This window comes from Aegilops tauschii, chromosome 5, assembly GCF_002575655.3.
Source record: "Aegilops tauschii subsp. strangulata cultivar AL8/78 chromosome 5, Aet v6.0, whole genome shotgun sequence".
NCBI classification, from domain to species: Eukaryota; Viridiplantae; Streptophyta; class Magnoliopsida; order Poales; family Poaceae; genus Aegilops; species Aegilops tauschii.
The window spans coordinates 44,461,952-44,483,208 of NC_053039.3; the positions used below are offsets into that span (position 1 = coordinate 44,461,952).

A 21,257-nucleotide genomic window follows, 5' to 3' on the forward strand; every position below is an offset into this window, starting at 1 on the left:
TCTCTGAAGAAGTATGCAACTTTTCTTCAAGGAACGCTGCAAATGAGTTAAGTTGATGAGAACCTAGTGATTCAGCAGCGGACATGAGTACCTGTGAACAGAGTATAGTTGCGAGGAATTTGGAGAGGTCATATGCGTTCTCAGAAGGTTTTCAATAAGAACAAGTTTGAGGAATTTGACCAGATGAGTCTTGAAGAATTTCACTAAGCGTTCTTTGTCTTAGGTTCCAGAGTTGTATAGATCGAAGATCCACACAATTGAGGAATCTTGAAGAAAAGTGATGCTTAGAGAAACGAATCAAGAGCAGATGACATGTGAGGTGTTTAGTGTGTGAGGATTTGAAAAAAAAAACCTTTGAAGATTTTGTGATAAACATTTGAATCAAAGTGGGCAGTAAAAGTAACTTTTAATTACCCTGAACGAAGAACACGACGAACTGGGATGTGGAGAAGTGAAGCTCGTCTGTGCAGATCTTCCACGCCCTAACTTGGCGGAGGAAGACGGCTACGGCGGCGGCGGAGTGAAGATTTCCGCGGCCAGCGTGAGTACGGCGACGACGAGGTCGAGGCAGTGAAGCTCTTCCACACCGGCGACGATGATGTAGCGGCAGCGCTAGGGTTTGAGAAGCTCGAGCTGGAGAGAGGTCGAGCGGAGTAAAAGAAGTGAGGAAGGGGAGAGGGGGTATTTATAGCCACGGTGAAAAACGGTTCGCCCGAAGAAATTGGACGAACATGCCCCTGACCCTTCTCATTCGCACGACATGTGTCACCCACGTACTCAGAGGTGGAGATCGTGTTAGATTGTGGGTGAATAGATAAGTATATCGTGGGAAGCGGAACGGTTTGACTGGCAAAGCCGAAAATTTGGATAGGATAAGTTAAAGTTCCGTTCGCAAATTGTTCAGCTGACAAGGACACAGTGAAGATTTTGAACGAGTTTCAAATAGAACGCACATGAAGAATTTGTGAATAGATTGGGTTGAGTATAGCATAGAGGGGGAAGGGTCCGATCACATTCACTTAGCAGAAATAGCAACTTGAAGAATTAACCATAAGTGAATGTTGTAGAGGACACAAACTTATATATATATATAGGCAACATATTTGGTGAATCCTACCTAGTTCGAGTATCCGTGTAGCCGTTCCGTTTCAACCCCACGATCTCAATCCCGAGCATCACGTGCAGCCTAGGGACTAATTACGTTTAGACGCCCGCTTTGTAATCTAACAACCATCTTACTTCACAGAAAACCCCCAAAACCTTTTACCCAAGAGTAGCCCGACTGCTTCTGCGCGTCTTGCGCCGCCGCCGCCGCCGTCGTGTGCTCCGATTTCCGTCGACTCGATCCCGACGTCATCCGGCACCCACGAGAGGCAGGTACCGTCCCAGTCTTGTACATGCTTGTCTGATCCCACGTTAACATGAACCTGACAAGCATCGGCAAATGCCGTACGCATCAGTCTGTTGTGCATGTACTTCTCTACGTAGACCTATCTCCCCTATAAATGGTAATACTTTGCTGTAGCGGCAACTACCAATGAGCAACTAGCAAGTACAACGATGTCATTTGCAATCAGCGACAGGGAGGGCATCAAAAGTTTCAGGTAAAACTACACACAAATTTAGTCCGTGTGTATACACGTGTGAGTGTAGGTTGAAAGGCTAATCATGTGGCCATGCGTGCAGCAGTATCGATCCAATCAATAACGTTCAAATGCATATGAGCCATGGAGGATTTAGTACACCCCAAAAGAACACTGATGTACCCCTCTTTGTAAGTTCAGTTTGCACTAACAACTGAAACTATGCATGAAGTGCTTATTCTGGTTTATTCTTGACATTGCAGTCTACATCTTTTACACCTGAATGTGATGAGCACTTGAAGCCTAAAGTGGGTATGGCATTTGAAGGACTCGAGGCAGTAGAGAAATTCTACAAGGCATATGCACATGAATCAGGTTTTGGTGTTCGAATCGGACAACAGAAAAAAATTGATAATAAGGTGGTCCGGACTAAGCGTCTCATGTGTAATAGGGAAGGATTCAAGTCAAAAGATAGTAAGGAGATAGATGACCCCTTGAAGAAGAGGCGTAAGCAGACAAATACGCGATGCGGTTGTGATGCCCATATCTTTGTTAGACTTTGTGGGGATAACACCTACAAGATCGACTCATGGGTTGAGCACCACGTTCATGGTCTTGTATCACCTGATAAGCGTCATTTGATCAGATCGAATCGTACAGTTAGTGAGAGGGCAAAGAATACTTTATACACATGTCATAAGGCAAGCATTGGAACCTCTCAAGCACATAGGCTCCTGCAAGTTAGTGAGGGCGGAATTCCGAATGTTGGCTCCTCAAAGAGGGACTTGCAGAATTACTACCAAGCACTCAGGTATAAAATCAGAGATGCAGGTGCTCAAATGTTTGTGGCCCAATTAGCTAGAAAGCAGGAAGTGAATTCAGCATTTTTCTATGATTTTGATGTGAATGATGAGGGGAAGCTAGTGCGTGTGTTTTGGGCGGATGCCACGGGCAGGAAGAACTATAGTCACTTTGGTGATGTCATATCCTTTGATTCTACATACACCACTAATCAGTACAACATGATATTTGCACCATTTACTGGGGTTAATCATCACTTACAAAGTGTATTTTTCGCTGCTACATTCTTATCAAATGAGAAGGATGAGTCATACATTTGGTTATTTGAGACCTTCTTAATTGCAATGGGAGGGATAGCACCTAGACTCATCATAACCGATGAAGCCACTAGCATCAAGAATGGTATTGACGAAGTTCTTCCAACAACCGTTCATAGGTTGTGCATGTGGCATATAATGGAAAAGGTTCCTGAAAAAGTTGGACCTGTGATTAGAGAAGATTCTGAATTTTGGACGAGATTGAACTCATGTGTTTGGGGTTCGGAAACTTCAATAGAGTTTGAGTCACAATGGAATTCCATCATTACAGATTTTGGGTTGGAGGAAAATGAGTGGTTGAGTAAAAGGTTTAGCATTCGAGATAAATGGATACCGGCGTACTTTATGGATATATATCTAGCAGGCATTCTCCGAACCACTTCAAGATCAGAAAGTGCAAATTCCTTTTTTAACCGCTTCATTCATCGAAGGCTTGCTTTTGTTGAGTTTTGGCTTAGGTTTGACACAGCTTTAGAATGTCAACGTGAGGAAGAATTAATGGCAGACAACAGAAGCATACATACCACCCCACAACTATTTACGCCATGGACAATGGAGAAACAAGGTAGTGAGGTATTCACATATGAGGTGTTCAAGAAATTTCAGCTACAAGTTATTGCTGCTAGAGACCATTGTTGTGTTCAGAATATTACACAAGGTGTGGGGGTAAAAAATGTGACCCTGAGAGGTCGGTCTGGTAAGATTAGGGAGGTTTGCTATGACATTGGAAGCATGATAGCAAATTGTTCGTGCAAGTTATTTGAGTCACTCGGTATTCCATGTCGCCATATTATCCAAGTTTCGAGGATTGAAAACCAAAATGAGCTTCCTAGCTACTACATTATGAAAAGATGGCAGAAAAGGTGCAAAAGGTAAAAACAGTAATGCATGCCAACCGATTTCTTATTGTTATTCCATAATCATATGACTAGCAACATTCTTTTGTTTTGCAGGGAGAATGTTTATGATGAACAGGGGAACCTACTAGAAGAAAAGCCCATGGATTCACTTGATGCGGCCACAAGAAAGAAGATTTCAGTTGTATGAGATAAGATGGAAGAGCTTATTCAAAAGGCGAAACATTCAGATGAAGCATTGGACTTCTTAACATCAAGTGTGATGAACATTGAGGCGCCTTTGGGCCAAATGATCCCTGAAGCCACCCAAAGCACTAGGCAAGAGGAATATGAGGCTTTTATTGGTTGCAATATTCCCACTGAAGTTCATATTCATCCGCCGACTGATGTTCGTACCGTGGGGAGATGCAAAAGAATAAAGCGAGGAAAGGAGTACAAGGAGGGGGTTCAGAAAAATAAGGACAAAGAAGGCAAGGCAAAGGTCGCACGCTTGTGCAAGACGTGCAAGCAAATGGTATTTCATGATAGTCGTAATTGTCCAAGCAAAAAAGGAGGGAGTGCGACTTTGCAAGATATGCAGCCAAATGGTGCCTCCTGATACAGTCCAAGCAAAGAATGATTTTATCTATATTATCATGCACACTCTGATGTAGTCAATTATGTAATGGATGAGAATTTGCGTCGTGTCAAATTAAAGTTGACTTGATTTCTGACAAGTTTAATGCTTGTCAAATTGCTAAAGAATATCAAACATATTTATCAATTTCAGACATTTTTACCAGCTATGCAAGCACGATTAAATTTCTTTTTATAATATTAAAATTTTTACTATGGCAATACTGCATGTTTATTTCCTCCCGATTTTTTGATCAGACTTGCATTGTCCAGTAGCACATAATGAAGTTTGTAGGTGTTCAGAAAACTTATGATGGTGACTTTTGCTTATAGCTTTGATCGCAAAACTGCATAGCCATCGCAGACCTCTTCTGTACTTCAAAGCTTTACTGAAATGGTCGCCTGTTTTACTAATGCATAACTCAATAAGTCACGAGCCTTCTTGGCAACAGCAAAGAGGACTCTTTTTTTACCAAATGCCAAGCAAACTAACAGGAAAAAGCTCAATCAAAGCCTCTGATTTGAACCTGCCATTGCCATTCATTATGCTGCAAAAATTGATACAGTTTACTGCTACCGGCTTTTGCACTAGTAATGTGCATGTCAGTCAGCCGAATGCTACAGGACAGTACTTGCACAAGTTCATCTGTTACAGCCTTCCTGCGGACGAGAGGCTACAACTTCCTCTGAAGGAATCACCCTTGTCGGGGTAGGCCATCCAGGGAGATAGCGCCTGATCGAGAGGCTTCATCACCGGAGCCAAACGACGACAGTTCGTCATGGCCTTGCCTCCGAGACGACCGCCTGGTCCGGTTCGTCGCCTGCGCCGAACAACGTCAGTTCGTCATGGACCCGCCGTCGAGGCATCCGCTTGGTTTGCTTTGTCATGGGCGCTGGACGACGTCGGGATCGAGTCGACGGAACTCGGAGCACACGACGGCGGCAGCGGCGGCGGAAGACGCGCAGAAGCAGTCGGGCTACTCTTGGGTAAAAGGTTTTGGGGGTTTTCTGTGAAGTAAGATGGTTGTTAGATTACAAAGCGGGCGTCTAAACGTAATTAGTCCCTAGGCTGCACGTGATGCTCGGGATTGAGATCGTGGGGTTGAAACGGAACGGCTACACGAACTAGGTAGGATTCACCGAATATGTTGCCATATATATATATATATAGCCAATGAAGAGAAACGACGGAAACAGTGAAGATTTTGCAAAGTTGAAGAATATTAAAAACTGAGGAAAAACTCAAATTGAAGATTTTCAACTTTTCTGGTGGCGTGACCCACCGTATAAGAATGATGATTTCAGACGCCGCGTACAATTGTCATAGGGTTCTGAGAATCAAATTCTTCATTAATTTCTTCACACTTAGAGTGTTATTCTTCATTGATTGAAGAAAAACGTTTCTCCATGTGTTGCACATCTAATTCATCAATTTTGCAGAAGTGTTAGGATGAGTGTCCTTTTCAAAGAACATTCGAAGATTATAAGATATTTAGCTCACACCGCAACTTGCTAAATCTCTTCTCATCCAAGGGCTTTGTGAAGATATCGGCTAGATGTTCTTCAGTCTTCACATGCTCAATAGAAATGTAGCCCATCAACACATGATCGTGAAGAAAATGATGACGGATCTGAATGTGATTTGTCTTCGAGTGCTGAACTGGGCTGTGAGCAATCTTGATGGCACTCTCATTGTCACAGAAGAGAGGCACATTCTTCGCGTTGACGCCGTAGTCCTTGAGAGTTTGCTTCATCCACAGCAATTGAGCACAGCAAGAACCAGCAGCAATGTATTCAGCTTCAGCAGTAGACAGTGATACGCAGTTCTGTTTCTTCGAGGACCAACAGACCAAAGATCGTCCGAGGAAATGACATGTACCAGATGTTGACTTGCGATCCACACGATCACCAGCATAGTCAGAGTCAGAATATCCAACGAGATCAAAAGCCGAGCCCTTGGGGTACCATAATCCTAGTGTTGGTGTGTGAGCTAGATATCGAAGAATATGCTTCACAGTCTTATGGTGTGATTCCTTCGGTGTAGCTTGAAATCGGGCACACATGCAAACACTAAGCATAATATCTGGCCTAGATGCACATAAGTACAATAAAGAACCAATCATGGAGCGGTATACCTTTTGATCGAAGTCAATACCATTTTCATCAGTGCATAGATGGCCATTTGTGGGCATAGGAATTTTGACGCCTTTGCAATCTTGCATGCCGAATTTCCTTAGTACATCCTTGAGGCATTTCTCCTGAGATGTCAATATGCCATTGCGCTGTTGACGAATTTGAAGACCTAAGAAGAATTTCAACTCTCCCATCATAGGCATTTGATATTCTTCACTCATCATATAGGCAAATTCATCACTATAACGTTGGTCAGTACAGCCAAAAATGATGTCACCAACATATATTTGGCATACAAACAATACATCATCATATGATTTAGTGAAAAGAGTAGGGTCGAGTGAACCGGATTTGAAGCCTTTCTTCATGAGGAATTCCTTCAAAGTATCATACCACGCCCGAGGGGCCTGCTTGAGGCCATAGAGGGCCTTATTTAGTGTGAAGACTTTGTCAGGATGCTTAGGATCTTCAAAACCTGGGGGTTGAGCAACATATACTTCTTCCTCAAGCTTACCATTGAGGAATGCACTTTTCACATCCATTTGATATAAAGTGATATCATGATGGTTAGCATAAGCAAGTAATATGCAAATAGCTTCAAGTCTAGCAACAGGTGCAAAAGTTTCATCGAAATCAATTCCTTTAACCTGTGTGTAGCCTTGAGCTACTAGCCGTGCCTTATTCCTCACCACAAGGCCATTTTCATCTTGCTTGTTGCGGTAGATCCAATTTGTGCCAATGATATTTTGTTTGCGAGGATCTGGACGATTGACCAGTTCCCAAACGTTGTTGAGCTTGAACTGATGTAATTCTTCTTGCATGGCCTGAATCCACTCAGGCTCCAGAAATGCTTCATCTACCTTAGTGGGCTCTGAGATAGAGACAAAAGCATAGTGCGAGCCATCTCAACAAGAGTTCTGTTCTTGCGGTCCACGACGCCATTTTGCTGAGGAGTATAAGGAGCAGATAACTCATGAGTAATACCAAGTTCATCAAGATAGTCATCAAGACCAGAATTCTTGAACTCAGTTCCATTGTCAGTTCTGATGTGCTTGATCTTCAAACCAAAGTTGGTTGAAGCCCTCGAGGAAAATCGTTTGAAGACTTCCTGCACTTCATGTTTGTAAGTAACAATGTGTACCCATGTGTAACGAGAGTAATCATCAACAATAACAAAGCCATAGAGAGATGCATCATTTGTGACAGCTGAGTAATGGTTAGGACCAAAGAGGTCCATGTGAAGCAATTCGAATGGTCGAGTAGTGGTCATGATAGTCTTCGCTGGATGCTTAGCCTTGGTCATCTTTCCAGCTTCACAAGCTCCACACAAGTGATCCTTGAGGAATTTGACATTTCAATGCCAATGACATGCTTCTTCTTCGCAAGTGTGTGCAAATTCCTCATGCCTACATGACCAAGTCGTCGATGCCATAGCCATCCTTCTGAAGCTTTTGCAAGTAGGCACACGGCTGGTTGAGGTCCTGTAGAGAAATCAACAATATACAAGTCTCCTCTCCTAAAGCCTTCAAAGACTTTGGAATTGTCAGCTTCCATAACCACAACACAACGATAATTGCCAAAGACAACTACCATATCAAGATCACAAAGCATTGAGACAGACATGAGGTTGTATCCTAAGGACCCGACAAGCATGACTTTGTCCATGTGTCGATCCTTTGTGATCGCAACCTTACCTAGACCCAATACCTGACTTTTGCCTTTGTCAGCGAAGATGATATGCTTCAGATGCGATGGTGATAAGGGAGCATCAATCAATAGATTCTTGTCACCAGTCATGTGATTTGTACATCCACTATCGAGGATCCACTCAGTGGCTTTGGGTTGATCATCCTGCAGATGAATTAGTGCAGCTTACGAACTTCATATACTTCATCAGTGAAGAATATGACATCAATTCATCAGATCAATTTCATCAAGCAATAGAACAGATAAAGCAGTATGAGGACGTGAGAAATGGAAGTTCATTTCTTCATGATTAGCCTGTGTCCTTTCAGGCAATTTTTCAGGTCCCCAGCAAATTCTTCAGACGTTAAAGTACGTCTGGAGACCTGACCCTGCATAAGAGATTAGTTCTTTTTCTTCACCACCCACATCTGAAGGGGTGGCAAAGAGTTCATCACTCTACGAGCTCCATATGAGAAAGGTGGCATAGAAGCCAATCCATTTAGTTTCACATAAGAGGAGTTAGGGTAAGCATATGAATAAGCAGAGAAATTCTTCGAGGACTTATGAACATAACGATTAGAAGAATAATGCTCTTATTCATAGCTTTTATCTCTTCCCTGCGAAACAGAGTTGTTAGCATGATGATAATTATATGAGGACTTTGATCCTTTTGAGGAATTTGATCCACGTGAGGAATTTGGTCCGTATGAGGACTTGGATCCATATGAAGAATTTGGCCCATATGAAGAATTTGATCTGGGGTCCTATTCTTCACATGTGGTGTCATGAGGACATTCACCTGAAGACTTTCAAGGCACCTTTTGGGAACCCAGATTTTCTTCGTAGGGGAACCATTCCTGCAGTTAGTGCCAACATATCTAGCAAATACTTCACCATTCTGATGTTTGAACAATTTATAGTTGGAGTTAAATGACTCATCAGAAGAATGAGGAGATTCACATGTAAAGCCAGATAGATTTGATGGATCAACTGGAGGTCCCTTTGCAGCAACCCATGAGGTTTTTGGGTACTGCTCAGGCTTCCAATATGTACCATCAGCACTGAGTTTCCTCTCAAAGGCAATACCCTCTTTCCTAGGGTTCCTGTTGAGGATCTGCTTTTTAAGCACATCACAAAGACTCTGATGCCCTTTGAGGCTTTTGTACATGCCTGTCATGTACAATTCCTTCAGCCCTGCATCGTCAGTGATACTAGCAATGTCCTCAGATGAGGAATTAGTGATAGCAGAGATAGTTGAAGAATTTGTAGCATTAGAAGCATCTGAACATTCAGGTGAAGAATTAGCAGATTCATGTTCAATGCATTTCAAACATGGAGGAACAAATTCTTCCTGAGCAGCACTGATTTGTTGAGCAAGTAATGAATCGCGCTCCTTCTGAAGATCTTCATAACTCACTCTTAGCTTCTCAAGATCTTGCTTTCTTTGAAGAAATTCATAAGAAAGCTTCTCATGATCAGATAAGAGAGTGTTATGTTGATCTTGAAGGGTGTCATACTTAGTATGAAGTCTCTGAAGACTTTCAGCCAAAGCTTTTGACTGATTCATTTCTTCACCCTACATATCATCGCTATTACTAAGCATGTTTTGAACCTTTTCCAAAGCTCTTTGTTGTTTATCAGCAAGGGAAACAAGCTTGACATAACTGGGTCCTAATTCATCATCAGATTCATCATCACTAGATTCAGACAGATAGCATTCAGTTACCTTTTCACCATCTGCCATAAGGCATGGTGAGGAGGATGATGATTCTGGTTCGAATGTCATTGACTTGAGAGATTCCTTGAAGTCCTCAAACCAAGGATCATGACGGGTTTGATGACCTTCATAGACATCAGAGAGACGGTCCCAGATAAGCTTCGCCTGATCGAGATGCATAACGTTCCTGAACTGATTTTGAGACAGACAGGAGCAGATGATGCCCTTCGCCATGAGGTTGAGAAGAGTGTACTTGCGAATGTCATCAGCTTCCGCCGTCTTGCACAGATCGGTAAGACCAATCTCAGTGACGGTCCACAGCTCGCTGTTCATCGCCATGAGGCGCTTCTTCATCATGGCCTTCCACTTGGGATAATCATGACCGTCAAAGATGGGACAAGTCACTTTCTTCATATCTGTGGTCGACATAACTAAAACTCCAGGTGGTTAAACGAAAATCACACAGAACAAGGGAGTACCTTGCTCTGATACCAATTGAAAGTGCGTTATATCGACTAGAGGGGGGTGAATAGGCAATTTTTATAAATTCTTCACTGAGGAATTCGTGGGTGAGGAAATTCCTTAGCGAAGAACTACTTGCAGCGGAATAACTACTCACAAGTATGCATAGCAAAGCACAAGCATAGTCATCATGATGAAATGAAAACACGCACAGAGTACAGAAAGCGTAAACACAGGATAACACAAGATGAAGACAATCAGACTGAGGAAATTGAACTGAGGAAATTGAGAAAGTCTTCAGTCAAAGTCTTCAAACACAGATATGAACAATTGCACAACACAGGAATGAGGAACTAAAAGAGTTGAGGAAATAGAACCAGTTAGGTTGGTGAAGACAATGATTTGGTAGACCAGTTCCAACTATTGTCTCAGTTGTACGTCTAGTTGGAGTGGCTAGGTATTCAAACCTGAGGACACCCAGTCCCGGACACACAGTCCTCACCGTATTCTCCTTGAAGTAAGGTCACACAGACCTCGTCCAATCACTTGTGGTAAGTCTTCAGGTGACTTCCAAACCTTCACAAACTCGGTCACTCGGCGATCCACAATTTCCTCTTGGATGCTCTAGACCATGACGCCTAACCGTCTGGAAGAAGCATAGTCTTCAAAGGTAACAAGCGTCGGATCCACGCAGGATCAATCTCTTCAGTGATGCTCAATCACTTTGGATTTGCAGGTGTTTGGGTTTGAGGTTTTTCCTCACTTGATGATTTTCGCTCAAAGTCCTCGGAGGATGGGTCGCTCTCAAATGACAAGTGTCAGTTTCTCTCGGAGCAGCCAACCAGCTAGTGTTTGTAGGGGGCGGCTATTTATAGCCTAGGGAGCAGCGCGCATGATAAGTCATAAATGCGCTTCAATGATATGACTGTTAGGTGGGTAGATATTTTGGGACAGCTGGCGCATAGCACAACAACGGTCGGAAATTTGAGTATGAAATTCCTCAGGGCTATCATGTTCCTCACTGTGTAGGCAATCCGCACTGGCGAATTCCTAACTCCTCAGTTAGAACAAATTCCACAGAGACCAGAAGAACTTCGTCTCTGTCACTGAAGAATATGACTGAAGTGTATGAGATTTCCAATGGCTTCACTCGAAGGGATTGGTAGGTGTAGGATTTTGAGTTGAGCATCACATGGAAATTTTTCCTTAGTATTTCCTCGACCCCCTTTAATAGTACGGTGTTTCCTATGACTTATAGATCTGTGTACACTCACAAACGCATTAGTCCCTTAACCTATAAGTCTTCAATACACCAAAATCACTAAGGGGCACTAGATGCTCTTACAAGTACCATACTGCTAGGTGAGTGTGAGTTGCACCACTTTATAATGTGATCTATTCTAGCATTTGCATGAGCATGATAATAGGAAACCTACACGCGCGCTCTTCGGGAATGAGCCTGTTCAAGGACAAAAGCTATCCACGTGGTCTATATTTTTGTTGGTTGGAAAATTTATCAAGTCATTAATTAATAATTAACGGACGCCTTAATTCACTACACGAATCAGCTACTTTGTCGTCCGCCAAGGCAGACGGCAAAGGCTTTGCCGTCTGCCGCGGACGGCAAAGAGCTCCGGCAAAGATAGGATCAGTAAAGACCTTCTTTGCCGTCTGCTTTCTGAAGCGGACGGCAAAGGGGCATTTGCCATCAGCGGATGACGGCAAAGAAAGCCGACATCAATAAATTCGCTGTTAGTCCATTAGGTGGCTAACGGCAGTCTTTGCCGTCCGCCAGCTGACGGAAAAGATCATCATGCCTTTGTCGTCGGCCAAATGACGTCAGCTGGACGTCACTGCCCACCAAGGCGTTGCCGTCTGCCACTGTAGGCAACTGCGGTCATCCTTTGCCGTCTGCCACTGTAGGCAAAGGCTTTGCCATCCGCCACTGTTGGCAAACTGACCAAATGGGTCAGCTCCCAAGAAACACAGGTGGCTGCCACGTGGCTTCTTTGCCGTCTGAGTGGACGGCAAAGAGCCCGCTGCCGTCGGTGGCAGACGGCAAAGAGCTTGCATTGCCTCTTTTTTCTGTTTTTCTAATCCAACAATTTTCACAGCAAATATATATGACATATATATATATATATATATATATATATATATATATTTCACAGGGCTATTTCACATCAAACAAATGACATATCCAGCACATAAGTTTCATCGTACATACATATATAGTTCCATCCATTCATACATAGCAAGTTGCACATACACATTGTTCCATCGATATCCATACATATTACAATGCAAAGTTTCATGAAGATAGCAAGTTCCATCATAGCAAGCTAGAAGAATACTAGAAGAGAATGAAAGAAAAAACAAGCACTCCATCATAGCAAGCTAGCTTCCGTGAGGTGAATGAAATCTGCAAGATGGCAAATAAGAAAGTTAGAAAAAGGTGACTAGGAGAAGAAGTATATGTCATTTATGAGCTAACTTAGGTGAAATGGATAACTTAGGTGAAATGGATCATTTATGAGCTAACTTAGTTGAAATGGATCGTTTATGAGCTAACTAAGGTGAAATGGATCATTTATGAGCTAACTTAGTTGAAATGGATCGTTTATGAGCTAACTAAGGTGAAATGGATCATTTATGAGCTAACTTAGGTGAAATGGATCGTTTATGAGCTAACTTAGGTGAAGTGGATCGTTTATGAGCTAATTTAGGTGAAATGGATCGTTTGTGAGCTAACTTAGGTGAAATAGATCGTTTATGAGCTAACCTAGGTGAAATGGATCGTTTATGAGCTAACTTAGGTAAAATGCATCATTTTAGAGCTAACCTTGGTAAGATGGGTCATCTTGAAGCTAACCTAGGTAAAATGGTCATTTTAGAGCTAACCTAGGTAAAATGGATCATTTTGGAGCTAACCTAGGTAAAATGGGTCATTTTAGAGCTAACTTGGGTAAAATGGATTATTTATGAGCTAACTAAGGTTAAATGGGTCATTTGAGAGCTAACTTAGGTAAAATGGATCGTTTATGAGCTAACTAAGCTAATTATGCAATTTTTGACATAAGTAAGCTAAGTACATGTCATTATTGAGCAAACCTAGTTAACTAAGTATATTAGAGCTAACTTAGGTCATTTTGGAGGAAACAAAGCTAAGTATAGATCATTTTAGAGCTAAGTTAGGTAAAATGGATGGTTTTGGAGGTCAGTAAGCTTATTAAGTCATTTTGGAGGAAAAACGCTAACTCTAGGTCATTATGGTAAGCATATTGGAGGAAATAAAGCTAAGCCTATGTCTTTATGCATTTGTTAAGCAAAACACTAGAGAAACTTACCGTGATCATGGAGGTGTAGGAGGGGGCTGGCTCGTGCCAGTAGCTGGAGAAGGATCGTGCGATGCTTGTCTGGAGTTACGCTGCACCAAAGATCATTTCCAATGTCTCGTTAGCATGATGACACTCAAATGTTAAGACTAGCAAGTAATGTCCATTCAAATTAAACTCACCGTGGTCCCAAGAGCAATCTCTGGCATCGGCGGAGCGGTCTGACCGGCCTTCTCGCACACAGACTGCACATTTGGTTTTGATGACTCAGTCATACTAGTTAGTAATGAGACAAACACTACATTAATATTTTGGCTAGTCTGCAGAAGAAACATACCACAAGGAGCTTGTACATGGCCCTTGCCTGCATGTCTTTCCATGCCCTCTCCTCCTCCAACATCTTTGTCGTCCTCTCCTCCAACTCCCGCTGCCTCTTCGCCGCCTCCGCCAGAAGTTTCTCCGTTCTATATCTCTCACTCTGTATAGCAGCCTGCAACACCACTCCTCGTTAGCATTTGTAATCAATGATGGAAGCGCACACAATGTAATGGAGAAAGATAGCTGAGTACATATAACTAACCTTGATGGCGAGTTGGACTAGTCGTTCACAAGGCCTTATCTCAGTAGCGGAGCTTGACTGGCACGCCTTGATATCTAGGAGAGTGCTAGGACAACGGATAAGTCCATCTCCAATGGCTATTGAGCCATGGGACCTCCCGCCACCAGCTATCACCACCAGCTCTGGATCAATGGGACCCTGGCTCGGGTTAAAGTCCTCCCCTTTCCTCGCCTTCCCCTGATCTCTATATTTCACGAGCTTGTCGTGGGAGGAGATGTTGGTGAAGTTGTTTGGATCATCGAGGTCAGACAGAGAGAATGCCTTGACTTTCTTGTAAGAGGCAGTATGGGCCATGGCATAGAGGTCGTACACCTCTGGCACCTTATCCGCCTTATTGTAGCGTGCCTGAAAGAGAGAAACAAAGTAAATTAGTAATTAAAGGGCTCAAGCTAGCGTGATGAATGAATTGCATGAATCATGAAGCAAACCACATACCCAGTTCCGCCCGAACTGATATAAGTTGGAGCTACCTTGATGGTGTGGCACACCTTCCATTTGGGCACGTTTGTCCTTGGCCTCGTTGTGGACGGCTAGCCATTCTTTTGAGCACCACTCATTGACCAACACCTCCCAACAATCCATCCGATCCACACACCATCTCGGAGGCGCCTAAGTTAGCAAATAGAAACTTGAGCGCTACGGCTATGAATTACTAAATGAAGGAAGTAAGTACAAGGCCTTAAGGATTACCTTAATGTAATGCTCCTTACTCAGGAACTTCTCGCGGCACTCCGGCCATGTCTTCTTGATACCACACAAGGCGTAGTAGTCTTGAACAGCCTGCAGCCGAGCCTCGTGCCGTAAGTTCTATAGTAGGCACTTGCAGACGTTATCGATAACATTTGTCGCGTCCTCCTCGTATCCCTCCTCACACCTGTAGAATGTCTGCAATCAAATAAGACGATATTTATTAGTACAATTAATAACTAGCTAGTTGAAGATTTTTAATTGTGTAAAGGAGAAATTACCCCAAACTTTCTGATCACCACGTCTGCCCTCGTGTCGCACAAGACACTGTCGATAATCTCACCCGGCGGGGCCGAGGCAGCCAAGTAGTGCTCCCAGTGCCAACTCTTCCATTGGATTAAAGAAGCCCGGTGGAAAGATCGTCTCTAACTTGCAGATCAACTCCGGCGCCAACTCTTCCATTTCTTCTAGCACGTCAGGCAATAGTTCTTTCGCACAAAGAACACGGAAGAAATAGCTGAGTTCTGCCAGTACTAGCCATTCATCCTCAGGGATGAAGCCACGCAACATCACCGACATTACCCGCTCAATCCATATGTGCCAATCATGACTCTTGAGACTAAATATCTTCAATTTATCAAGACTCGCTCCCCTCTTTAGATTCGCTGCATACCCATCGGGGAACATCAACTGCGTTTTCACCCACAAGATAATTTCCCTCATAGCTGGCCTTCCAAGATTGAACCATGCCTTTGGCTTCGTCCAGTTCTGCTTTCCTTTCGGTTCTTTCATTTTTTGTAACGACCTATCACATAGCGCCTCCAGATCGACTCTAGCCTTAGTATTATCCTTTGACTTCCCATCTATGCCGAACAATGTACCAAAAAGTGCCTCAGCGATATTCTTCTCAGTGTGCATCACGTCGATGTTGTATGGGCAGATCCCATAAGCATGTCTTGTGAGTCTAGGCGTGTTTAGAATTATACCCCTTGAAGTACCCTTGATGCCCTGGATCTGGCTCGAGAGCATTTAACTAATCCAGGGTCTGTTGGCCTGTCAACGCAGGTGGTGTAGAGTTTTTGACAACTCTACCTCTGATGAAGTTCTTCTTGTCCTCCCTGAACTTATGGCGAGGATCCAGGAACTGTCTATGCATGTCGAAGCAAGAAAACTTGCGATCGGCCTGAAGCCAACTAAACTCAAGAGCTCCCTTGCATGTGGGGCATGGGAACCTTCCATGCACACACCAGCCAACGAATAGCGCATACGCCAGCAAGTCATGTGTTGAGTACATGTACCAGACACGCATTATGAAGTTCCGTTTGCTATAGGCGTCGTATGTCTTGAACCCATTATCCCAGGCTTCTTGCAATTCGTCCTTAAGCGGCTGCATGTACACATTCATATTTTCCCCGGATAGTTGGGCCCTGGAATTATCAACGTCAGGAAAATGTTCTTTCTTTGCATAATCTATCCGGGGGGGAGATTGAGTGGAAAGACAAATACGGGCCAACAACTATATTGGGCTGCCGTCAGACCAAACACACTGAACCCATCCGTGCTGACGCCGACTCGAGGATGCCTCGGATCTGCGGCTTTGTCATCATGTAATTCATCAAACTTCTTCCACGCAACACCATCCGATGTGTGTACCATCATCAGATTCCCATCTGCATCTAGTTCGGTTCTTTTGCCCGTTTTGTGCCATGTCATCTGTCTGGCCGTCTCTTCGACCATGAAAAGACGTTGAAGTCTTGGTACGATTGGCATATATCGAAGAACACTAACGGGGATTTTGGTCTGCGTCTTCTCACCCATACCGTTGTCTACCACAACATACCTGGAAGACTTGCAAATGGGACAATAGTTCAAGTCCGCATATTCAAGCCTAAATAAGGCACATCCTTTCTCACAGGCATGTATCTTCTCATAGGGCATCTTCAGTGCATGGAGGATTTTGTTCGACTGGTACAGGTTAGCAGGCATTACATGGCCTTTGGGTAGAAAACGTCCAAATACTGTCATCATTGCGTCGTAGCATTCTCTGCCCAAGTTGAACTGAGCCTTAAGAGCCATTACTTGTGAGATGGCATCCAACTGACAAAGCTCAGTGTGCTCGTGGAGCGGACGTTTTGAAGACTCCAACATTTCATTGAAGGCCTTTGCAGATTCCTCCATCTCCTCGTCCGAATCCCGAGCATCATCCAAGTCTTGCACCATGTTTTCCATCCCGGTACCATGCTCATCGGTGCGACGACGAACCACCTCAGCTCGGTCACGTTGGGCAGACTCACCATGAAATGTCCACACCATATAATTGGGCGTAAAACCACTCTTCTGCAGGTGTTTGCCCATTTCAGCCTCTGTCCTCTTTTCCTAATTGTCGCACCGGAAACAGGGGCACCAAGTTTTCCTCTAGCCATTTGCAAATGCGGCTTGCACAAACACCTTGGTTTTTCTGAACCATTCAGTGCTCCATTTGTTCTGACCAGTGTGACCGGTGTACATCCATGCACGATCACTCATCTTGACTTTCAGAGATACTGGACACACAACATATATATATATATATATATATATAATTCACCATGTATATATTCATCAGTTGATCTAGTTTGCAATTTTATTATGTCCATGCAACCTACACTCTAATAGGTAATGATAGGTCCTAATCCCACCCGAGTATGTGTAGATTGGGTTCATTTTCCCATGCTATGCTCCGGATCCAACGCAAAATTTCGGCAGCATATCCCCAGTGTTCTCCTGATACACGTCTCTGCAATAAACAGAGAGGATGTGCACCCGGAGAACAACAGGGGAGGCACTGACGAAATTTATGCGTCGAATCCGGAGCAAAGCATATGGGAAAACGAACCCAACCTACACATACTCGGGTTGTCCATGGATAGCATTGGACAATTCGAAAGAATCACGGTCATAAATATGCAAATGCATGCATATTTATAACTATAACCCTTTCGGACGGGAGACGCATATTGGTTACGCATGATAACCCACAAGTATAGGGGATCGCAACAGTTTTCGAGGGTAGAGTATTCAACCCAAATTTATTGATTCGACACAAGGGGAGCCAAAGAATATTCTCAAGTATTAGCAGTTGAGTTGTCAATTCAACCACACATGGATAACTTAATATCTACAACAAAGTATTTAGTAGCAAAGTAGTATGATAGTAGTGATAACGGTAGCAAAAGTAATGTTTTTGGGTTTTGTAGTAACTGTAACTGTAGCAGCAAAAAAGTAAATAAGCGAAGAACAATATGTGGAAAGCTCGTAGGCATCTGATCGGTGATGGAGAATTATGCCGGATGCAATTATTCACGCAACATTTATAACATAGGGTGACACAGAACTAGCTCGAATTCATCAATGTAATGTAGGCATGTATTCCGAATATAGTCATACGTGCTTATGGAAAAGAACTTGCATGACATCTTTTGTCCTACCCTCCCGTGGCTGCGAGGTCCAATTGGAAACTAAGGGATATTAAGGCCTCCTTTTAATAGAGTACCGGACCAAAGCATTAACACATAGTGAATACATGAACTCCTCAAACTAGGGTCATCACCGGGAGTGGTCCCGATTATTGTCACTTCGGGGTTGCCGGATCATAACACATAGTAAGTGACTATAGACTTGCAAGATAGGATCAAGAACTCACATATATTCGTGAAAACATAATAGGTTCAGATCTGAAATCATGGCACTCGGGCCCTAGTGACAAGCATTAAGCATAGCAAATTCATAGCAACATCAATCTCAGAACATAATGGATACTAGGGATCAAACCCGAACAAAACTAACTCGATTACATGATAAATCTCATTCAACCCATCACCGTCCTGCAAGCCTACGATGGAATTACTCAAGCACGGCGGTGAGCATCATGAAATTGGTGATGGAGGATGGTTGATGATGACGACGGCGGCGGATTCCCCACTTCGGAGCGCCGAACGGACTCCAGATCAGCCCTCCCGAGAGAGTTTAGGGCTTGGTGGCGGCTCCGTATCGTAAAACGTGATGAATCCTTCTCTCTAGTTTTTTCTCCCCAAACGTTAATATATAGAGTTGGAGTTGAGGTCGGTGGAGCTCCAGGGGGCCCACGAGGCAGGGGGCGCGCCCAGGGGGGTAGGCATGCCCCCCACCCTCGTGGACAGGGTGTGGGCCCCCTGGCCTTGATTCTTTCGCCAGTATTTTTTATTATTTCCAAAAATAATCTTCATGAAGTTTCAGGTCATTCCGAGAACTTTTGTTTCTGCACAAAAATAACACCATGGCAATTCTGCTGAAAACAGCGTCACTCCGGGTTAGTTCCATTCAAATCATGCAAGTTAGAGTCCAAAACAAGCGCAAAAGTGTTTGGAAAAGTAGATACGACAGAGACGTATCAACTCCCCCAAGCTTAAACCCTTGCTTGTCCTCAAGCAATTCAGTTGATAAACTGAAAGTGATAAAGAAAAACTTTTACAAACTCTGTTTGCTCTTGTTGTTGTAAATATGTTAAGCCAGCATTCAAGTTTTCAGCAAAGATTATGAACTAACCACATTCACAATAACACTTAGGTCTCATGTTTACTCATATCAATGGCATAATCAACTAGCGAGCAATAATAATAAATCTCGGACGACAACACTTTCTCAAAACAATCATAATATGATATAACAAGATGGTATCTCGCTAGCCCTTTCTGGGACCGCAAAACATAAATGCAGAGCACCTTTAAAGATCAAGGACTGACTAAACATTACAATTCATGGTAAAAGAGATCCAGACATAGTCATACTCAATATAAATTAATAGTAATGGATGCAAATGACAGCAGTGCTCTCCAAGTGGTGCTTTTTAATAAGAGGGTGATGACTCAACATAAAAGTAAATAGATAGGCCCTTCGCAGAGGGAAGCAGGGATTTGTAGAGGTGCCAGAGCTCGGTTTTGAAATAGAGATAAATAATATTTTGAGTGGCATACTTTCATTCTCAACATAACAACTGAGAGATCTCGATATCTTCCATGCTACACACATTATAGGCGGTTCCCAAACAGAATGGTAAAGTTTATACTCCCCCTCCACCAACAAACATCAATCCATGGCTTGTCCGAAACAACGGGTGCCTCCAACTAACAATAATCCTGGGGGAGTTTTGTTTGCAATTATTTTGATTTGATTTGCTTAGAGCATGGGACTGGGCATCCCGGTGACCAGCCATTTTCTCGTGAGTGAGGAGCGGAGTCCACTCCTCTTGAGAATAACCGGCCTAGCAAGGAAGATACAGACATCCCTAGTTGATACATGAGCTATTTGAGCATACAAACTAGAATTTCATTTGAAGGTTTAGAGTTTGGCACATACAAATTTACTTGGAACGGCAGGTAGATACCGCATATAGGAAGGTATAATGGACTCATATGGAATAACTTTGGGGTTTAAGGAATTGGATGCACAAGCAGTATTCCCGCTTAGTACAAGTGAAGGCTAGAAAAAGACTGGGAAGCGACCAGCTAGAAAGCGACAATAGTCATGAACATGCATTAAAATTAATAAACATTGAGTGCAAGCATGAGTAGGATATAATCCACCATGAACATAAATATCGTGAAGGCTATGTTGATTTTTCAACTACATGTGTGAACATGTGCCAAGTCAAGACACTCGAATCATCCAAAGGAAGATACCACCCTATCATACCACATCACAACCATTTTAATAGCATGTTGGCACGCAAGGTAAACCATTATAAACTCCTAGCTAATTAAGCATGGCATAAGCAACTATAATCTCTAATTGTCATTGCAAACATGTTGGTATCCTGCAACAGGAACACCAGGCACGTTCAGAGCTCGCCTAGCAATTCGGCCTCCGTCCTATTCCCAGTCAAGCAGCGAAATTTGCGCCGCGTGTACATAATTACGCACTCAAGATACCATGGGCATAGGCGGAGGCACAGCTACGGCACGGCCCACAATGCGGCTCGACCACTTCAGGACCTGTATACCTCTAACATTTTCTTCCTTTCAGGCCCCTATTCTCTGAAGGCCATCTCCGATCGTCTGATTATCGGACCCGTCACGGGAAGGAAACACCAAGGAAGCAAGAATCTTTGACGTACAAGGGAATCCCCAGGTGGTCTCTGATAACGATCGCTATACCTGTTTTGCATACCCACACGCGGCTTGCCCTTGGATAGGACATGTCAAATAGTCCTATTTTTACTTATTGCACTACTTGTATACATACGTTTTGACGTATCACTTAAATAACAATGTACAACATTAGCTCATTATTGCATTCCTTCATCTTTTTCCCTTGTCTGCTTATTTACGACAAATTGCACCCGTACATTCTGATATGTCCAGTGCGCCAGGGGCTTCAGTGTACCCCATAACACGGCACGAAAAGTCCGAACACTTTCGACAGTGCGGCA

At 43.3% G+C, this 21,257-nt stretch overlaps 1 pseudogene; it reads left to right on the plus strand.

The window, feature by feature from the left end:
- Positions 1 to 1,560: 1,560 nt before the first annotated feature.
- Positions 1,561 to 4,156, plus strand: LOC141022535 (protein FAR1-RELATED SEQUENCE 5-like; annotated as a pseudogene).
- Positions 4,157 to 21,257: the final 17,101 nt, after the last annotated feature.